Source organism: Bos taurus, chromosome 5 (assembly GCF_002263795.3).
Source record: "Bos taurus isolate L1 Dominette 01449 registration number 42190680 breed Hereford chromosome 5, ARS-UCD2.0, whole genome shotgun sequence".
NCBI classification, from domain to species: Eukaryota; Metazoa; Chordata; class Mammalia; order Artiodactyla; family Bovidae; genus Bos; species Bos taurus.
This window is the reverse complement of record NC_037332.1, coordinates 53,635,355-53,642,131: the sequence shown is the minus strand read 5'-3', so window position 1 is coordinate 53,642,131 and position 6,777 is coordinate 53,635,355.

The following is a 6,777-nucleotide window of genomic DNA, read 5'->3' as shown; positions in this document are numbered from 1 at the left end:
GAAGAAGTTGGCTTAAAGTTCAACATTCAGAAAACGAAGATCATGGCATCCGGTCCCATCACTTCATGGCAGATAGATGGGGAAACAGTGGAAACAGTGGCTGACTTTGTTTTCCTGGGCTCCAAAATCACTGCAGATGGCGATTGCAGCCATGAAATTAAAAGACGCTTGCTCCTTGGAAGGAAAGTTAATACTAACCTAGATAGCATATTAAAAAGCAGAGACGTTACTTTGCCAACAAAGTTCCGTCTAGTCAAGGCTATGGTTTATCCAGTGGTCATGTATGGATGTGAGAGTTGGACTATAAAGAAAGCTGAGCACCGAAGAATTGATGCTTTTGAACTGTGGTGTTGGAGAAGACTCTTGAGAGTCCCTTGGTCTGCAAGGAGATCCAACCAGTCCATCCTAAAGGACATCAGTCCTGGGTGTTCATTGGAAGGAGTGATGTTGAAGCTGAAACTCCAGTACTTTGGCCACCTGATGCAAACAGCTGACTTATGGGAAAAGACCCTGATGCTGGGAAAGATTAAGGGCAGGAGGAGAAGGGGATGACAGAGGATGAAATGGTTGGATGGCATCATCGACTCAATGGACATGGGTTTGGGTGGACTCTGGGAGTTGGTGTTGGACAGGGAGGCCTGGCGTGCTGTGGTTCATGGGCTTGAAAAGCTTTGGACACGACTGAGCAACTGAACTGAACTGTCTTAGGGAATTGGTGATGGACAGGGAAGCCTAGTGCACTGCAGTCCATGGGGTCTCAAAGAGTCAGACATGATTGAACTGACTGACCGCCTGGCATCTCTGCAGTGCTCCATTGCTCTATTAATGTTCATCCTCCTTATTTCCCCCACCCACTCCAAGTGTTTTACACATAGACTTCCTTCAGTAATTATTTGTGGAATAGATGGAGATACACAAAAGAAAAACTACTCCTAGACCTGCTATAGATAATGCCAGTCTTTGGAAGCTCTTGCTGCTTTACTAATTTGCTTTGATTTTTTATTTTCTTCAGCGCATAATGTTGAACACAGTCCTTATATATGCAGAGCCTTTGGCTTCTACACACTATTAGTAAAAAGTGAGCTTTCAACATTAGTCAACTAATGAATAAGGGTTAAGCCATTGCTGGAGAAACTTGAACTCAGAAAGGGAAAAGGTTATTCTTCTTTTCATTGTAATGAACCTATTTATATGAGAACAGATCATTATGTCTTTGGTATAAACTCTGTGCTTTTTGAATAGTCTCTTGAATTTTACTCCCTTTCTTTCCTTTAAACAAACCATTATCAGTCTCCTACGCATCTCTCATTCTGTTTGAGGAAAGATGCTTTCTTCCCAATGTCTGAGACAATATAATTTCAGTCTCTTGTGTGTGTGTGTGTGTGTTGTTAGCAAGATCACATTGCCCTTACTAGAGAATTTGGTGGAGACATATTTAAACTTGACTCAGATTAGTTAATCGTAAAAATTCCCCAAAGTTGAAAGAACTCACTATAAAAATTTGATCCAAATAGCCTCTAGGAATGTTCATTGCGAGGCAAGCTCTAAGGGGTCCCTCTGTATTTACGTGTAACTCTGTTAAGTCTTCTGTGACTGTGATGGTTTCACATTGGACTTGAAGCAAAAAATGAATCAACTAATAAATGTGAGAAATTTCAGGAAGGCATTTATAATATACCAGAAAACGAATTTTCTGGTGGATTGTGGCATGAGTATATTCATTTAATCAAACATATTTTGAACATCTCCTAGGCATCATGCCAAACATTGTGCTTAGTGCTGAGATCAACAGTGATGAACTTACATCCTCTGCTCTAAAGATGTATTAGTCACTCAGTCGTGTCTGACTCTTTGTGACGCCATGGACTGTAGCCCACCAGGCTCCTATGTCCATGGGATTCTCCAAGCAAGAATACTGGAGTGGGTTGCCATTTCCTTCTCCAGGGGATCTTCCTGACCCAGGGATTGAACCTGGGTCTCCTGCATTGCAGGCAGATTGTTTACTGTCTGAACCACCAGGAGCTCTCAGAATAGTGTAGAGAAGCAGACTTGTAAATTGATTGCTTTTATTGAGAAAATGATAGTGACAAAGATCCACATAAGATACTAGAAACACCTAATCATCCTGGTGGTGAAAGAGAGGTCAGGAAAACTTGGAGGAGATAATGTCAAAGCTAAATCTTATAGAAAGACAAGCATTTACTAGACCAAAGCTCTACCTAGATAGGCTCTAACACGAACAAAGAAACAGAAAGTAAGAACTAGCTTACAGAATTGCAGTCGATCCTTTGTTGCTTGAGTATAAAATATAAGGCGTGGCATGAGGTGAGGCTGGAAGAAGTTAAATCATGGTGGCCAGTTTTCTGTTTTTTATCTGTTAAGGAGATTTAACTTTGGGCTCAGATCTAGGTGGAGTGAGTTATAGGTTTTAAACCTGGGAATGAAAGAAACAAATTTACATTTTGATAGGTCATTTCAGAAATTGTGTATAGATTGGATTTGAGAAACCCAAGATTTGATGTAGAGATGCCCATAGAAAGCTGTAGTTTTATGAGACAGTAGAACTTGAAATCAGGCTGTGCAGTTAAACTAGAGGGAACAAATTTGAAAGATATTTATTAAATGAAAACAGCAGAAGTTAATGTTTGTTTAGATTTGGGGGATGGTAAGTCAAGGATGACTCAAAAATTTATCATTTAAGAGGTTAAATAGATAATAAATAAGGAATGAAATGTTTTGAATTAATTTATTTTATTTATGCAGAGCACATTTCTAAATCTTGTCTAAAGAAAACAATAAAATACAAAAGTCATAATAAGCAGAGCACAGTTGCAGAATGGTCTTTTCTTTGGCTCTAAAATAAGTAAAAATTGACATATTGAATGTCTATTTTTTCTTATCTACTTAAGAAAAAACTGAAATTACAGAAAAATTAGTCATTTTGTACAAATCCATGTAAAAGTGTCCTTGGGTAATTGAATCTAAGACATGAATAAGGTGGATTTATCCCGCCATACTGGATATGTCTTAATGCCATACTGCAAATGAAGACAATCTGGTCTTGGTTTTACATTTTTGCTGTATTGACAAACCATAGAAAACTAAGCAACATACAGAATTTGGATCCAATTTCATGATAGCTGCAGCAACTTAGCCTGAGGGTTTGTTTACTATTCTTGGTATTTGAAGTTTCTGCTAAAGCTGTGGGTCTGGCTGAATTAGAATTTTAGTTGGGTTGAGGTTCCAACTGTGCATTCTTTTCCTCTGATGAAAGGAAATCAATAGCCTTTATTTTTAATCTAGGTAAGTCAATATTTATTTCCTTCATTCCTTACAAAACCTCTAGTAGTAGCCTATTATGGAGATAAGTAAATGGAAGCCAGAGACACCACAGGCCAAGAGGTGAAGGAAAGGGGATTTGAACTAATGTCCTTCTGGAATGAGTGTAAATGCCCTTCGGAACAACCAGTGTTCTCATTACTGGGTCACTGGGTACAGAGGACAAAAAAGACCAATTGTCTCCATTTCATCTTCATTTTATCACTCAGCTCTTTTTTCAATATTTTTGAGAAATAAACACTACATTTGCTTAAAATTTTTTTAATTAATTAATTTAATTTTGGTCTGTGCTGGGTTCTCATTGCTGTGCATAGGTTTTCTCTAGTTGTAGCAAGCAAGGGCGACTTTCTGGTTGTGGCATGCAGGCTTCTCATTGCAGAGGCTTCTCTTGTTGCTAAGCATGGGCTCTAGGGCACACTGGCTTCAGTAGTTGCTGCAAACAGGCTTACTTGCTACATGGTATGTGGAATCTCCCCGTACCAGGGATTAAGTTTGTGTCCCCTGCATTGGTAGGCAAATTCTTAACCACTGGGCCACCAGGGAAGCCTTAAATACTACATTTATTTAAGGGGAAGATGGGATAGGAACTAAAATATATTCAGTGCTAAACCATGCAGCTCACACATGAATTAGGAAGTGGAAGTAGCCAAGGTCTCTGGATGTAGGTTTGGCTCCGGGTACTCCTGTGTGACTCTGGAATTTTTCATATCAGATTGGGACTTGAACCCAGCCAAAATCTTTCTTTGGACTTGAACCCATATGGCTGGGACTCAAACTCAGTCAAAATCTTCAGTCTTCCAACTAAATCACAACAGCTAGTTTCACGACGTAATGAAGCTCAGGTTCTTGATGTCTTATCACAGAAAGAATTTAGTGAGAGACAAAGAAATAGGTAAGATATTAATTTACTTAGAAACACATTGCACAGAGAGGGTGTGGGTCATTGCAGAGGGTGAGTGTAGCCTCAAAATGCAATGTGGTTATGTTTTTATGGGCTGGGTAATTTCACAGGCTCAAGAAACACCTGGAGTAACAGGCAAATTTGGCCTTGGAATACAGAATGAAGCAGGGAAAAGGCTAATAGAGTTTTGAAAAGAACGCACTGGTCATAGCAAACACCCTCTTCCAACAACACAAGAGAAGAATCTATACATGGACATCACCAGATGGTCAACAGCAAAATCAGATTGATTATATTCTTTGCAGCCAAAGATGGAGAAGCTTTATACAGTTAGCAAAAGCAAGACCGGGAGCTGACTGTGGCTCAGATCATGAACTCCTTATTGCCAAATTCAGACTGAAATCGAAGAAAGTAGCAGAAACCACTAGACCATTCAGGTGTCAAATCCCTTATGATTATACAGTGGAAGTGAGAAATAGATTTAAGGGACTAGATCGGATAGAGTGCCTGATGAACTATGCACGGAGATTCGTGACATTGTACTGGAGACAGGGATCAAGACCATCTCCATGGAAAAGAAATGCAAAAAAGCAAAATAGCTGTCTGGGGAGGCCTTACAAATAACTGTGAAAAGAAGAGAAGTGAAAAGCAAAGGACAAAAGGAAAGATATAAGCATCTGAATGCAGAGTTCCAAAGAATAGCAAGGAGAGATAAGAAAGCCTTCCTCAGTGATCAATGCAAAGAAATAGAGGAAAACAACAGAATGGGAAAAAGGAGAAGGCAATGGCACCCCACTCCAGTACTCTTGCCTGGAAAATCCCATGGATGGAGAAGTCTGGTGGGCTGCAGTCCATGGGGTCGCTAAGAGTCGGACACGACTGAGCAACTTCCCTTTCACTTTTCACTTTCATGCATTGGAGAAGGAAATGGCAACCCACTCCAGTGTTCTTGCCTGGAGAATCCCAGGGATGGCAGAGCCTGGTAGGCTGCCGTCTCTGGGGTTGCACAGAGTCGGACATGACTGAAGTGACTTAGCAGCAGTAGCAGCAGCAGAGATCTTTTCAAGAAAATTAGAGATACCAAAGGAACATTCCATGCAAAGATGGGCTCGATAAAGGACAGAAATGGTATGGACCTAACAGAAGGAGAAGATATTAAGAAGAAGTGGCAAGAATACACAGAAGAACTGTACAAAAATGATCTTCACAATCCAGATAATCACAATGGTGTGATCACTCACCTAGAGCCAGACATCCTGGAATGTGAAGTCAAGTGGGACTTAGAAAGGATCACTATGAACAAAGCTAGTGGAGGTGATGGAATTCCAGTTGAGCTATTTCAAATCCTGAAAGATGATGTTGTGAAAGTGCTGCACTCGATATGTCAGCAAATTTGGAAAACTCAGCAGTGGCCACAGGACTGGAAAAGGTCAGTTTTCGTTCCAATCCCAAACAAAGGCAATGCCAAAGAAGGCGCAAACTACTGCAGAATTGCACTCATCTCACACGCTACTAAAGTAATGCTCAAAATTCTCCAAGCCAGGCTTCAGCAATACGTGAACAGTGAACTTCCAGATGTTCAAGCTGGTTTTAGAAAAGGCAGAGGAACCACAGATCAAATTGCCAGCATCCTCTGGATCATCGAAAAAGCAATAGAGTTCCAGAAAACATCTATTTCTGCTTTATTGACTATGCCAAAGCCTTTGACTGTGTGGATCACAATAAACTGTGGAAAATTCTGAAGGAGATGGGGATACCAGACCACCTGACCTGCCTCTTGAGAAACCTGTAAGCAGGTCAGGAAGCAACAATTAGAACTGGACATGGAACAACAGGCTGGTTCCAAATAGGAAAAGGAGTACATCACGGCTATATATTGTCACCCTGCTTATTTAACTTATATGCAGAGTACATCATGAGACAGGCTGGGCTGGAGGAAGCACAAGCTGGAATCAAGAGAAATATCAATAACCTCAGATATGCAGATGACACCACCCTTATGGCAGAAAGTCAAGAAGAACTAAAAAGCCTCTTGATGAAAGTAAAAGAGAAGAGTGAAAAATTTGGCTTAAAGTTCAACATTCAGAAAACTAAGATCATGGCATCTGGTCCCATCACTTCATGGGAAATAGATGGGGAAACAGTGTCAGACTTTACTTTTGGGGGCTCCAAAATCACTGCAGATGGTGACTGCAGCCATGAAATTAAAAGACGCTTGCTCCTTGGAAGGAAAGTTATGACCAACCTAGATAGCATATTCAAAAGCAGAGACATTACTTTGCCAACAAAGGTCTGTCTAGCCAAGGCTATGGTTTTTCCAGTGGTCATGTATGGATATGAGAGTTGGACTGTGAAGAAGGCTGAGCATGTAGAATTGATGCTTTTGAACTGTGGTGTTGGAGAAGACTGTTGTGAGTCTCTTGGACTGCAAGGAGATCCAACCAGTCCATCCTAAAGGAGATCAGTCCTGGGTGTTCATTGGAAAGACTCATGCTGAGGCTGAAACTCCAATACTTTGGCCACCTCACGTGAAGAGT